The sequence below is a fragment of the Lontra canadensis genome, unplaced genomic scaffold, assembly GCF_010015895.1.
Source record: "Lontra canadensis isolate GAN:19392208 unplaced genomic scaffold, GSC_riverotter_1.0 scaffold47, whole genome shotgun sequence".
Classification (NCBI taxonomy): domain Eukaryota; kingdom Metazoa; phylum Chordata; class Mammalia; order Carnivora; family Mustelidae; genus Lontra; species Lontra canadensis.
Window position 1 is genome coordinate 11,591,742 of NW_022631041.1, and position 15,890 is coordinate 11,607,631.

The window sequence follows — 15,890 nt, forward strand, 5'->3', positions numbered from 1 at the left end:
GGTGCCTGCCTTTGGCTCAGGTCATGATCTCCAGGTCCTGGGATCCAGCCCCATGCTGGGCTCCCAGCTCAGGGGAGAGTCTGCTTCTCACTCTCCTTCTGCCTCTCCCCCTGCTTGTGATCTCTCTGTCTCTCTTTCTCAAATGAATAGAATCTTTTTAAAAATTTAAAAAAAAAAAAAAACCTGTCATTTGAGGGAGGGAAAAAAATCAAACCAACAAATACAGGATATCAGTGTGTGACTTCTGTTTTCAAAAATACTGGACCATCTAGTCCAAAAATCCAAAAAGCCTCCTCACTACAAAACACCAGAAATTTCCACTCGAATCTCACAAGCATACTTTTTGAAATGTAGCTGAGCATGAAAGAAGCTGTGGAAAACTTCTAAGGGCCAAAAGCAAAGAGGGAATTAAAACCAGAACAATGAGTGAAAATTGACAGTGAGGTCCCTGGGGCCTGAGGAGCAGGAGGGCAATTAGTCTCAGGAACTACTAGATTTTAGTGACAAGGTAGGAATAGAAGATGAAGCCTCAGGTCCCAGAGATTAGGATCTGGAACTGAGTCTCCTGAATAAAGCTAGTACTCTTGAAGTTAAAAAAAAAAAAAAAAAAATTACAAGCATAGGAAATAAGAAGGAAACGTATCCATCTTGGCCTGGCTCTAGATAAGGGAAAAGATAACCTATGCTAAGAATGCATTACCACAAACCAGGTTTTAGTAGGCTTGATGAGCAAAGGTACATTACTCTTGTCTAAGAATCCCCAATCCATGATGTTAAAATAACCCAGATTGGTAATCCCCACAGAATAGCTAATAGTTAATCCACAAAGTCCACCCAGCGGTGTCTCTTCATAAAGCCCTAGGATTCTACCTAGCAAATAAAGCTTAGTATGTAATCTTTGTTTTGGGTTCTGCCTTCTGAGTAACCAGAGCTGAGTTAGGGACTCTTGTAAGAGAAGACCTGTTTGAGAAGATGCCATTCTAAACTGAGACCTGAAGGATAAGAAGCGGATGCAACCTGTAGAGAGGAAGAGTAATCCAATAGAGGGAATAGCACGTCCAAAGGCCCTTATGTGGAGCAGAGTACAGAACCTTCAAGAAACAGAGAAGGTAATGGTAGAGAGAAGTTTGGAAAGCTGCAAAGGAGCCCAGTCACACAGAGCAGAGGTCTTAGGCCTGGACCCCATATATACTACGTGTGTTTTGTTATACTAGTTGGCAAAGTTGAAAATAAGGAGATATCACATAATAATTTCTGGATCTTCTAAAAATTCAAAAGATCTGTCAGCAGCGGGCTTGCATTCTTACATGGCCACCTTCAGCTGGACCTACCCCCTTGAGACAAGGCCTATGACCTCCTGTTTGCCACTGTCCCCACCCAGCCTTTTTCATTCACTTATGTTGCTGATTTGGCATCTATAGGAGTTTCAATTATAGCTCCTACTTTGGGACTTCATAGGTTATGTTTTTTTAAAAAGTTGGATTTTGTTCTAAGATCTTAAAGTACTTTAAGCAAGGGAATGATACGCTCTGATTTATATAAACTCCATTTGCTATAAAACAAAACAAAACAAAGATTGGAGAGAACCAAGAATGAAAAAGAGGCTACAAATGAGACTATTGCAGGAATCCAGGTGAAAGACCACAGTGGTTTGAAATGGAGTGCGAGCAATGGAAATGGCAAGAAGCAAATGGATTTAAAGTGTGCTTGGAATCAGAAAACCCAGTGTTTGCTTTTAGATTAGATATTAAAGGTGAGAGAGAGAATCAAAATAACTTGTACTATATTATGCAGAATTTGAGCCCTCTATGGTTTTCAATGGAAACAGCCTCCCACACAGATATTTACTGATAATGTCTAGTACATGGAGAACTTGTGCTGTGAGGGGTACAAATAAAAGAAACTTTGGTGCATTTAAAGAGCTTGAATTCTATTAGTAGAGGTAAGACTGATGCAAACAAATATACTTGTAAGGTATGTAATTTATTAGACAGCTGTACCTCTTAGAGTAACAATAACAATAGGTAACATTCATTGATGGTATATACCCAGAGCATACATCTCATTTAATACTGCCTAGAGTCAAGTATAATTGTCATTTCCACTTTATACACAGAAGAATAAAAACTGAGGGAAGTTAGGTAATTAGTATAAGATCATACAGCTTCTAACTGGCAGAACTGACATTAAAGTCCAAGCAGACTAACTCCACTGGCCCTTTGTTTAATGAGTGCCCTAGACTGCTTTTACGTACCTTTAGCGGAGCCACAAAGGTACTTGCATGTTGCAACTCAGACATGCGAAGAGTAATGTTGTTCCTTTGACTTGACTGAAAGTGCTCTGAGCTTTCTCACAAGCCTCTTTCAGCTGGTGAAAGGAGGGGGAATTAAAAGACTATTAAAAGACTATTTAAAACTTAGCTCCATTCTGTATTTGAAACTGACTTTTTAGGTAATGTGTTGACCCCTGTAGAAAAGAAATGCAGATTTCTCCACCTTCATCTCCACCATATCCATGTGTACCAGCACATATGCAGGTACATACACACTTCTGCTACCCAAGATGGTGTTGGGAGGTGTGGACACAGAACCACTGAAGTGCCCCAGTCTTGGGCTTGATGTCCAGGCCCATCTGGCTGCTGCTTGTTCTGTTGGTATCCATGACTAAACTCCTTTGCTGGAATCATCCTTGATCTTGGTCTCTCAGCTGACTAACAACTCAGTAGCATTCCCTAGTTAATGGAGCCCCAGCTCAGTTCTTGGCAGTGCTGTAGGGCTCCCCACATCTGTGACATTTCCTATATCCAACCGCCTGGCCCAAAGGCCCATCCCCTGCCTCTACTTCAGAACTACTCCTATCAAATGAAGCAAGATGGGATTGGGAGGGAGATAAACCATAAGTGACTCTTAATCTCACAAAACAAACTGAGGGTTGCTGGGGGGAGGGGGGTTGGGGGGGGGTGGGGTTATTATGGACATTGGGGAGGGTATGTGCTATGGTGAGTGCGGTGAAGTGTGTAAACTTGGCAATTCACAGACCTGTACCCCTGGGGGGGAAAAATATATATATATATGTTTATAAAAAATAAAATTTAAAAAAAATATGAAGGAAAAAAAAAAAGAACTACTCCTATCTCAGCAAGCTCCACGGTTAGGTTGACAATAAAATTTATCATACAAATCAAGATATTTGTGGGAGTGACAAGAAAGTATACTATTACCACAATGGAACATGCTGTAAATCAGGACAGTCTTAAACTAGGACACAGGGCAGGCCCTAGCTCTCAACCTAGCTGCTTTGTAAGTTCCTCTTCCAGAAATTTCAATAACTCCTGGGTTGTATTTATGTTGCATGGGATGGGGGAGAAGTCCAGGAAAGCTAAACTTTGGGGGCTCTCCTAGCCACAATGCACAGTCAAATTCAGACCATTGGGACTTATTTAGTCCCATGTTAGTCTCAGCCCACAGGGCAATCTCTTTCAGATGCTAAATGGAAACAGCCTCCCACACAGATACTTAACAAACCTGTTCCTCTTCTGGGAAAGCCCAGAGAGGGAAATAGCTCAAATGCCATAGGGGAAGGGGTATCCTTCTCTTCACTATGGGAAGTTTTCCAGACTTTCCTTTTGCTAAGTTAAACCTAAAGCTGAAGGAGACTGAAAAGAGCAAAACAAAACCCCAAAACAAACACCTCTCAACTCCACAAAGCTTTGCTTTCAACGCTATTGTCTTCGTAAAGAAGTCCAGTAGTCTGCCCTCTTATCCTCAATGTCTAAACCTCAAGACTAAGCTTTAAAAGTAAAAGACTACAGGGGCGCCTGGGTGGTGCATTCAGTTAAGCATCTGACTCCTGGTTTTTGGCTCAATGTCTCGTGATCAAGCCCCACGTCAGGCTCCACACATTCGGCACCAGTCTGCTCAAGATTCTCTCTCCCTCTCCTTCTGCCCCTCCCACTTGTGTCGTCTCTTTCTCTAGGATAAATGAATAAATCTTTGAAAAGAAAAAAATAAAGTAAAAATCTGCAAATTAAAATTTATTTTAGGGAGGAGGTAGAAATAAAATGCATTGGTTTAATATTCGCAAAATAAAATAACAAACATATAGAAGGCTGTTCATTCTCAGCCATTTCTGCCTACAGTGAAAGAAGTATTTAATGTCATTCAAAATTTAGATTCTTAACACAGTCTTGATATGATGAATAAACAAATGCCTTTTGTAAGATAGAGTGAGTAGATCTTCAGAGGTCGAAGTTGAGCTGATTTTGGATCTTAGATCCTGTTCTGAATATTCTATAGTTTTGTGACTTATTAACTCTGAAAGGCCAAAAAGTATTATGTATCAGATTTCCACTTAGGGTTTTGCTTACTCATTTAAGTGTCTCAAAGCTAAACTGCAAGTCTTAATGTTTTAGAGTGGCATTAAATGGTTTTCCAATATTGATCAGGGATTATTGAGAGGTCCCCAAAGTTTCTGATGTTTCACAAGGGCATTCTAATGGGTTCATTTTTCTATTTATTTTATTTACTGCCAGGCAGTGGCAACAGTTGCGTCTCATGCATATTGTTACACTAGTTGATTTTGAATAACCCTAACTTAAAAATGTTCTCTATACCAATGTGCAAGTTTCCAAACATGAGTGGAAAATTACAAAAATGCTGAGTAATCAGGCTTATGGAAAGACCAAACAAGAAAAGGCCAGTTGGAGTTTCTCTGAAAAGGTTCTACAATGCCTTTATGATTAATAAACCTAAGGAAAACATCTGAAGCTTCTTTGAAATGTTAAGAATGAACTATTGGAGAGCAACTGTGCTTCAAAGAGTAGTAAAATATGTGAGGCAGTATCTCACTATAGGGAAAAAGGAATCCTATACTCCCAATAAATTATGTAGAAAGGAGTAGAGGGTTGAGTCTGACAAAGTTTAGCAGAGTTTCTGTTAACTTGTCAACTGCAACTACCCCCTTCCAACCCTAAACCCCTGGATTTCCAAGGTAAATTCTTAGGAATTGGCACAACTAAATATTCCCAGAAATGTAACTCCATATTGCATAACCAGAATAGATGGAGCTTAACAAAAGGAAACTGTATGGAAATCTGGGTAGTTCTGTAAAATTTCTTCAGATTCTTCATGTGAATGGAAGAGGGCTTACAAAGCCAACTAAATAAAGAGACGGTCTGCTTTATAAATTATAACTTTATCAATACACACTCACTGAGTATCAGCAGTGAGCAAGTCTTGCTCCTAGAAATAAAAACTTATGTTTGTTCCTTTAAGATATTTCATCTAGTTAATGTGATAGATATACAATTAGAATACACACAATTCTAATTAGAGCAACATGAAATAGGATTAGGACAAAGAATCCTAAATATTTTCCTCTAATGCAAGACCTTATAAGGAAAAGAAACTTTTTTGGAAGGGTCTGAGCAAATCAGAAATACAGACAGATAAACAAAGAGTACACTGCATCCATGAGGTGGAGATTAGCCAGTTCTCAAATATTCATGATTATAAGGATAGAAATTGTGTGGGCGATTGAATACATTACTGAAAAGTTGAGACACTGAAGTACACAAATGTACAAAAATATGAGAGAGAGTAGGAGTAGTTCTAGTTAACTGTATGGTTGAGTAAGTGGTGAAATCCAGGCCCTTGTCATTAGCTTTGTGACTCAAATTCAGTGAAAGATATCAAATAGGTTGGCAAGTTCATGTCCTTTCTCTTTCTGTGATTAGTGAGATTTACAAAAAAACTGAATCAAGCCTAAAGTACCAAATCTGACCGTGCTGATTGTCCACCAAAAAAACCCATTCTCCCTTTTCCTACAATAACTGTATTAGCGCTGGGAACTGGTTACCTGGCTAGCTGGTATTTCCCAAACTCCTTTGCTGTTAGATATCACCTCCCGACTGAGCTCTCTCCATGTGAGCAAGAACATGGCATGCCACTTCAAGTCTGGGCCTAAGACAATGGACATACATTCCACCCCCCTCTTCCGCTTCCCACTACTGGAACCTAGCCATGGCATATTGTAGTTTGACCACATAAACAAAGACATTACAGTTGTGGTTCATGGAGCAACAAGATAAAAGGAACCTGAATCTCTGAATCTGAGTCCCATAGATCTGTCCCACTGAACTCTGGATTATTATGTGAGAAAGAAACTTCTCTAGTCTTTAAACTACTGTATTTTGGGTTTGTTTGTTTTTTTATAGCCTTACACAGACTGTTTCAGAAGAGAAAGTATATTATGAAGGGAAAGGTATAGTATTCAATGACAATATATTCTAATAGGAGGTACATTGAATTTTTTCCCATAGCTATCTTTTGCTGAACGCTGGACTAACCTTATACCAGTGTAGAAGCCATACTGGTGTCCATCCCATATTCCCTGGCTTTTCAGCATGCGCTGGTGAAATTCCCACTTCTGGTACCTGCATCCCTGTGCCTCGGTGCTCTTCTTCCAGCCCTATGCAGGTGCAGACTAAAGTGCTAAGGAATTAATATCCTCAGGAGCAGCCCTCAACCCATGACCTCCCAGGAGTTGGTATACTAATACACTACCTCCCTCACCCTATTGGGTGGGATAATTCTGAGATGTGTGATTTTGCATCAGCTTTCCAGAGCTCCTCTATAGAGTGAAGCTCCAGGTACCCTTTGTGGTAGCTGGCTTACCTGTGTACTTCCTTCCAGTTGCCTTCTGCTTACTCAATCACTTCCTCTACTTCCCTATCATATTCTCTGAACTTCCCAAATAAACCAATTTCACTCAAATCATTGCCTTGGAGTCTGCTTCTGGGAGAACACAAATTAAGATAGCCAGTTTCTTCATACTCACAATCTCAGACAAAACCATTCTCCAACCATAATCTTTATTATTAGATAGTATTATATTATTTTTATGGATGAAGTAATCAAATTTGTGTGAGTTAATTAAGTTAACCAAGATTAGTGTCAGAACTAGAATTGGTTGGAACCCAGGACTATCTCACATAAAAAGTTTTTGCACCTTCCAATATACTAGACTCTACCAGAAGTGGAAGTTTTCTAATTGTCTATTGATGCAAATTTCAGCAGATGATAATGTTGGAAGTTTTATGATTGGATGATATATTTCAGGGAAACTAGACAAAATAGATTCTACATTAGTCTATAATATTTAGTGTTAAGTAAAACACTTCTGATAACACTTTTTGTTAAACAGACATAATTTTTTAACCTGAATAGAAAAAAAAAAAAAGCAGTTTTCAATTACTTGCTAACACACATTTATCTAGCTCTTTTGAAATTAGTCAAACCCTCACCAGAGCCACTTCACTTGAATAAATCTGCTTCTTAAAATGGTCTGCATAGATAGACTCTTTCATTTAGGAACCTAGCTCTACTTACTTCCCTATCCAAACTTGCATAGAGAAAAGGCTAGTAGATGAATACACATGAAGACATAAATAATTCATAAGGCTGGGGGCTCAGGAATTTTTGTATTTGAACAATTAATCAATCTATGGAATTAATAGAATTTTGGTTTAGAATTTCAGAAGTCAGTCAACAAGTAAAATTTAGAGATATTTGATGAGACAAAGTTACCCTTCCTGTATTTTTTCCTAATCCAAGTACTCGTAAGACTAGTTCTACATGAAGCAGGCATATAAAGAGGATAATCAAAATCTGAGGACATAAGAGTTTCTTTACCCTGCATTGTATTAACAATTTAACCTGTGCATTCTTTTTTGTTGTTTGTTTATTTGTTATTGTGTTATGTTCGTCACCATACACTACATAATTAGTTTTTGATGTCGTGTTCCATGATTCATTGTTTGCTTATAACACCCAGTGTTCCATGCAATCAGTACCCTCCTTAGTACCCATCACCGGGCTCACCCATGCCCCCACCTTCCCCCTTCTAAAACCTTCTGTTTGTTTCCCAGAGTCCATAGTCTCTCATGGTTCCTCTCCCTCTCTGATTTCTCCCCCTTCATTTTTCCCTTCTCCTAATGTCCTCCATGCTATTTCTTATGTTCCACAAATAAGTGAACCTGTACATTCTTTTAGATTTTAAGTTAATATTCTTCCAGGAAAAACCCTGCACAGTTGTCACCCACAGGCAATACACCAGATTACTAAATGTTGTATATTAGCATGGAAGTATTACAAGAACTTAAAGAAAAGAGAAGCTGTTTATTCTTCACTACCACTAGATATAATCTAAACATTACATTCCTAAAAGGATATGCAGTATCATTTACATTCTGTCTAGGCAACTGCATTTCTCTCCTGGTCTTAGCTGAACTGTGCAACATGAGCGTAAGCTTTGGTTATTTGAGGTAAACAAACCCTGTGGTCAACGCCTGCTTCAGCTGAAGCTAATGTCAATATGGATGGGCATGGAGGAGAATACTAAAAGTCCAAAAACACTGATTATCTTCAGAAAATGAAATGAGTCAGTTCCTACCCATATTGATGTCAGATTTTTATAGAGAACATGACATCACATAAAGTCTGAAGAAGAATGGAAGCCAGAATAAACAGAGCTATGCATCAAAAAGTCTTAAGTCTCACAGCAGACACAGTTTAGCTAATGTAGTTGGATTCACAGAATTTTTATCCAGACAGACTATGGCAATAAAACAGAAATATGCACATTGGGACATATTTATCTATCTCATAAAAGTGTATAAAATTTTATATACAAATGCAAATAAAAGGACTTTGCCTATCTCCAGAAATGTACATGCTTTTCATTTGCCCAATGACTCACACATGAGGTTGTATCAAGTTTAATTAAGTAATGAAATGTAAAACACATATATGTACCAAATGTATTTCATCTTAAAAGTATTTTTGCCTACTTAAAAAAATACTTTCAACATTCTACAGCATTTCCTAGATTTTAAGCTCTCAAGACTTAAAATATTGGCTAATTGTTAAACATTATTTAATCAAGTGCCAGTAATGGGATAGTGGTGCTGTGATTATTACTGGGTTTTTGTTTTTTTTTTTTTAAGTTCTCATTTATTGGTGATACAAACCAGTATTTACAGGTGGGATCACATGATCTCTTGGGTTTGCTTTACAATGCTTCAAATATTTTGGGGAAAAAAAGGATTGGAGGGTATAGATGAAACAACATAGAATGTTGAAAACTATTGAAGTTGGAAAATGAGTATAAATGGGCTCATTATACTTTTTCTATTTTCTTATATGTGTTTTAAATTTCCATAATGAAACCATAAAACAAGAAAAATATTGAGAACTGAATAAAAACCATGCAGTCTCTATTTAAAAGAGAAAATTAGGAACAGTAACAGTGAGATACATAAATTCTTATCAATAAAGATGATATGATTTTTATTTTATGCTTTACAATGACCATATTAGGAACTTTCTGTGATAATACTAATTTAGCATGCATCTGAAAGGTTTTAATTACATATAGGAACTGCACATTTTTCTTACATATGTTCAAAAGCTATGTTAAATATTTATAAAAAGTCAGTTTCAGGACTAAAAACACGATCTTTCTAGAAAAGTAGAATAATCTCATACTCATCATTTTCCAGAAGGGACTTGCAAAGTTAGAAAGCCTCTGGGGTGAAAAGGACTCTCCAGAGAAATCCCAGACAGAGGTGCATCTTAACAATGCAGTAACCCTGTTTGCAGTTCCTCTTTACACAAAAGTTCTGGACATTTTTCTGACAGAAGATTTTTAGGCACTATTTTATATATATATGTTCAAGCCAGATGGTCAATAATATATATCTTAATTACTAAATCATACCTCTTTTGTTTGCAGTAAGCAAAAGAAATGAAAGTTATGTATTCATGGCAGGTAAGTAATAAAATATTATGTTAGTTTAGATAGATTTTAATAATTAATAACACCATTATTAAAATTATTTTGTAGTTCTACATTAAACCTCATTTACATCTAAAGAAAAACATTCTTAAAACCAATACATTTGTTTTTCAACAAAATCATTTGCTTCAGCATCATACGCTACTCCTAATGCATAGTTCTTACATTAATGAAGGTGGAGCTTGAGTGCCATCTGGTGTCCCTCTTTCTCCATCCTGCAGGATTTTCCTCTGATCTTGGCCTGAGAAAATCCTCCTTGCATTAGTCTGGCACTCCAAATGCCAAATTAAAAGAAGGCATTATTTGCCAGACAGATAAATCATCTACTCAAAGACTATAGAATCCTGAACCTCATAACACAGTAATATCTATAATTCATATTCATTTTCTTCATGCTAGTTCAAATCCTGTGTGTCCGACCAATCCAAATATTCCCAGCCTGAGAAATTCTGCATTTCCTACACATCCTTCACATTTTGTGGTGTCTACCCTGTTACTTATAGCTGCAGTCACAGCGGCTTCTACATCAGTGGTTCTCAATCTTGAATGCCATTAGAATCACTTTGAGAGTTAAGAAAATAATAATAATGGGTGCCCAAACCCAGTGAGTCTGATTTAATAGATCTGGAATGGGGCAACATGGATCAATAAATTTTAAAAGTTCTCCAGGTGATTCCAGTCTGATCCAGGTTATTTTGTAATGGGTTGTCTGTTCTTGAAAGGTGAGGGCTCTTTGTCCCTCATCTCTGAGACAATACATTGTGTTGGACATACCAAGAACTCAATATATGTGGCAAAGATGAAGCAACTCCAGAGTCTACATGTTTGCTTTAAAACAAGGCAAGACCTGTGTAGTAGTGCATAGAATTCTAGCTTTTTTCCTCCTTTCTCTGTATATTGATCTCAGAGATTACACTGTGTCTCTATGTGAATATGGACAGGTAGCATTTACCAACATGTACCAGTCTACTTTCTCTTATTTAAAAAAAGAAAAAAAAAAACTAAAAAAGGCGGGTTATAGGTCAGCAAAGGGTGGGTTTGAGATGTTTGGGTGGGTTAAGTGGGCATTTTGACAACATGGCTTCTCCTTTGGCGTATTTAATTGTGATGTTTAATGGGCACCCTTGCAGTTCAAGATGACACTTTTAAAATAAAACTCTCTCCTAATGAAAAAAAAAATAATAACTTTTTTTTTTAAAAAGCAAGAAGAGGTCCAACTGCAACATCTTAGATTCACAAACTCTGCTGAGAGTATGCCATTATCCCATTCCCCAGAAGACTAACTAGAGGTACAAACAGCTCTTTTTTCACTGAGCTTCATGCAACTCAATTAAATAATTTAGTACACAGATATTTTTTAAGTAAAGAACTATGTTGTGACAAATCTATTTATCTATATACATGTATATATGCATATGTATACATATATATAATACATGCAGAAGTCAAGAATTAGAAGATTATTTATAATAGAAAAATACTGGAAATAATCCAATGCTTATTTATAAGAGACTGGTTGAGTAACTTATAGTATGGAATGCCATGCAAACATAAAAAAGAAAAGAATAAGAGAGATCTTTATGAATTAACATGGAATGAATTCCACTATATATTGTTAAGTAAATAAAATAGTCTATTATATACTACTTATGTGTAAAAAAGAAAAGAAATACATGTTTGGGGTTTTTTTTTGTTTTTTTTTGCCAAAAACAAGAAAAGAAGAATAAACAACAAAAAAAGAAGCCATTTACATTTAGAGGACAGGCGGGAATGGAATAGAAGAAATAAGCATGGAGTAACAATTCTGTGAACATACCATCTTACAGAGTTTCAACCTCTGAATCATATACATTTTTTAGATAATCAGAAAGTAAATCAAAGGACAGTAAAAAAAAAATACACATTAAATTGAACATAAACACAAATGGGCCTAAATGTATCAAATTACAATCAAACAGAAAAAGAATTGATTCAAGTAACTTTTGAACATATTACTATACATCTTTAGTGGAATATATTCTATGGACAAAAGAAAAAGAAATGTTTACTTAGTATTGTACTCTTAGTAGTCATATGTATTAAAATTCTGAAACTGTTCTATTGTAGACACTGTAAATAAGTTAACATTGTTACTACGATCCAAAATTTTCACTGTAAAAAATTGCATACATACATAACAAGTATATATACTAAACAAAAGCAAAATTAAACCCTGAATTGTTAAATTTGGGTTGTAATAATTTTTTTAAATGTTTTATTTATTTATTTTAACAGGCAGAGGTCACAAGTAGGCAGAGAGACAGGCAGATAGAGAGGGGGAAGCAGGCTCCCTGCTGAGCAGAGAGCCTGACGTGGGGCTCTATCCCAGGACCCTGAGATCATGACCTGAGCCGAAAACAGAGGCTTTAACCCACTGAGCCACCCAGGCGCCCCTTGTAATATTTTTTAATTAATTAATTTTTTAGAGAGGGACAAAGTGTACACATGTGTGAGCAGTGGGGAGGGGCAGAGGGAGAGGAAGAGAAAGTCACTTAAGCAGCCTCCATGCCTAGTGTGGAGCCCAAGGCCTGCTGAATCTCAAGATACTGAGATCATAACCTGAGTAGAAATCAAGCGTCCGACACTTAACCTTCAGAGTCATCCAGGTGCCCCGTTAAATTGTAATATTTTAAAAAATAAATTAAAGCAAAGCAATCTCTAACACATAAAAATAAAATTATATCCAATTGGAGCTACAATCACACAGAAAAGAACTTTTCCAAGTAACTTTTTTTAAGATCTTATTTATTTGACAGAAAGAGCAAGCGAGCAAGAGTAGGGGGAATGGCAGACAGAGGGAGAAGCAGTCTCCCCATTGAGCAGGGACCCCCAATGCAGAGCTTAATCCCAGGACTCTGAGACCATGACCTGAGCTGAATGCAGATATTCATATGATTGCATATCTCTACAGAGATACACCTTAAGGATAAATCAATTGCAAAAAAATATTCTTTAACCATTTTCAGTAATCACATTGTGGACAATGTTATTCTGAAATTGTTCTTCAGGATAAAGCAAATGAGTAATTGGGATATGTAATTCTTTGTGTCATTGAGAACCAGGATTCTTGACATGGAAGAAAGGAAATAAAAATGTAAGAAACTTTTAGTAAAAACCCTATAGTCTTAAATTCGAATTCGATGTATTATTCAGGATTACTATTTGATGTACTATCCAGCATAATTCAGGATATAATTCTTCTTATAAAGAAATTCCTAGCTCTCTTCATTGAAAAGGCCTAATTGGTAATAAGCATCCCTGGAACCTAGACTATGTTGATTGAAGTATCATTTCACACTAAAAGATGAGAAGTGTCTGGTTCCAGGTCTACGGCAGAGAAAACATAAGGTGAGCCTTGAAGATCTTCCTTCCACAAGGCAAGGAAATGCTCAAAGACTAGTGAAGTCGTGTCTGGATTCGAAGAGGCTTCCAGTAGCTAAATCTGGGGTAATCTGAGCACCAAAGAAAATAAAAAACAGTAAAGGATTAAAACATGTCAAATTAAAAATAGAGTCCTGATGGCACACAAAGAAATAGAGAGAGAAAAGTTCAGGAGGCTGGTGGGAAGAAAAATTCTTCCTGATAGAGGAATGACAGCTAATAATTGTAAAGGAGTGAAAGAATTTTCTTAAACTAATCATTTTGTCTTCCCCAGTGTAATAACTGATTTGGGCAAGAAGTATTAATGGATGATATAATCATTGGTTAAAGGTTGATGAGGAACAATATATTCACATGGTCTCTAAGTACCCCATAAAATGCCTACCAATTTCAAAGAGGAAAATACATCTTCAAATTCGAGCCAGCTGGCAGTCTGCCCTTAACTAATGATTATCTATTTTGTACCACCAAAAGTAAGACAAACTGACTTACTGAGCTTCCTAATGTGAGGCAATAAGTACCCATCAATTATGATTCAACCTCTTCAGAAATATTTAATTTAAACCTAATCAAAAAGAAATCATAAGACAAACTCGGAATGTAAGACATTTACAATGTCATGAAAAACCAGGCAAGGTAGAGGGAATGTTCTAGATTTAAAGAGACATGGCAACAAAATATGGTGTATGAACCTTGATCATATCCAAAAAGCAAAAACAGCTAAAAACTTATTTTGTGTACAGTTGGGGAAATTCTAATATGAGCTGTAAAGTAGATGATATTATGAAAGTATTGTTTTCTTAGATTTGTTAAAATGGTAGAAGAATGTTAGGAAATGCATGCTGATTGTCATGACGCCTTCAACTTATCTTCAGATGGTTCAGCAAAAAAGCATGTGCATATATACATATATAAATTATTCATAGATAAAATATATATACTACATATATTTACATACATAATACGTTACATATGCAATTTAGAGACATATGTATTCATTATGCTTGTCTTTCAGTTCTTCTAAGTTTTTTGATTTTTCAAAACAAAAATCTAGAAGAAAAAAGAGCTATTTGCTAAGAATGTTATAAAGCTGAAAAATTACGTAAGGCAAAAAAGAAGTGCACAAATGTCATGACTTTTAAAAGATGGAGACATCATTCTCTGTTGTGGCAATCAGGAAAGAATTCATAGAAGGCAATGCATTTCTAAATGTAAAGATTTGAGTTAATAATGACCTTAGAAATATTCTAACTAAACGTCAGATGAAAAAACTGACACATAGAGACTCAGTGGCTTGTCCAGATTCAACAAATGTTTAGTACAAAGCTGTGGAAGTTAAAGCACACAGTCCATAGTGGTTTCCATTAATCCATTTATTGAGCAACTTCTACTCCTACTTCCCACTGGAGATGGACAAAGAAGGACATGTTAAATAAGGAAATGTATAAAGAACTCAATCATTACAAATTTCAATCATTACAAATTACAAATTTGGGCAAAGGAGAAGTTGGAATTGCTGGCTTTGAAAATGGAAGGGTTCATGAAACAAGGCATGTGGACAGCTGCAGAAGCTGGGAATTCCATCAGCTGACAGCCAGCTAGGAATGGTGACAACTGTAGTCCACACTTGCAAGAACCGAATTCTGCCAACAAGCCAAATGAGCAAGGAAAAGGATTCTCCCCTAGAGACTCCAGATAGGAATACAACCCTAACGACACCTTGATTTTTAGCTCAGTGATGCTCATAGTGGACATATGATCTACAGACCTGTAAGATAATAAATTTATATTGTTTAAAAAGAAATTGGTTGGGGACACCTGGGTGGCTTGGTTGGTTAAACATCCAACTCTTGATTTCAGCTCAGGTCATGATCTCAGGGTCATGAGATCGAGCTTCACATGGAACCTGCTTAAGATTCTCTCTCCCTCTCCCTCTGCTCCCCATCCCATACCCATTCACATGTGCTCTCTTTCTCTTAAAAAAAAAAAAAAAATTGGCTGGACAAAAAAGCGAACCAGGGATTTATTAGCTCGTATAACTGGAAAGAGCAGGTATAGAGACTAGTGACAGGCCTCAGATAGCACTGGATTAGAACTCAAATTATGTTTACCATTTCCCTCATATTTTGACTCTGCCTCTCCTTGTATGAGGATCTCAGTGTTGCTCTTTAGAGACAGATTTCCTCACAGAAACTCTAGAACTACTACTCAGTTCAGCAAATTCAGAGAAAAGAGAGGACTTCCCTTTCAGTGTTCATATATATAATCACACAGAAGGTTATTGATTGTCCTAGATTGGATCATGTTCAAAAAAAAAAAAAAATCCCTGGCCTGAGGGACAGAGCACCATGTGTGGCCAGATCAGGGTCACATGCAACCCCACCATGCACAGTGCACAACTCCTGCCTGCCCACCCCAGCCCTGCCAACCACATGAATGAAAGAAGGATAGATTCCCTAAGATGAAGTGTGAAAAGGAATGCCAGGTAGACAAAAACAAGAAGTAATAATACAGTGAGTAAACAACGGGAACAAACTGTAAAGGTAAAAACACCACAAACTGTTACAGGAAGTAGGAAAACCTCAATTCTGATAGGGTTCCAGGAACTAGTGAGA

At 36.8% G+C, this 15,890-nt stretch overlaps 1 protein-coding gene and 1 long non-coding RNA gene across 3 annotated transcripts in view; both read right to left on the bottom strand.

Annotated features, from left to right (window-relative positions):
* FILIP1 (filamin A interacting protein 1) overlaps positions 1 to 15,890 on the bottom strand; it is a 226,713-nt gene that overhangs the window by 188,131 nt on the left and 22,692 nt on the right. The gene's annotated exons all lie outside the window — the stretch shown is intronic.
* On the bottom strand, positions 10,708 to 14,561 carry LOC116876805. Its single transcript, XR_004384463.1, has 3 exons — positions 14,552 to 14,561; positions 11,844 to 11,849; positions 10,708 to 10,778 (listed from the first exon to the last, which is right to left on the bottom strand). It is a non-coding gene; the product is annotated as an uncharacterized LOC116876805 (long non-coding RNA).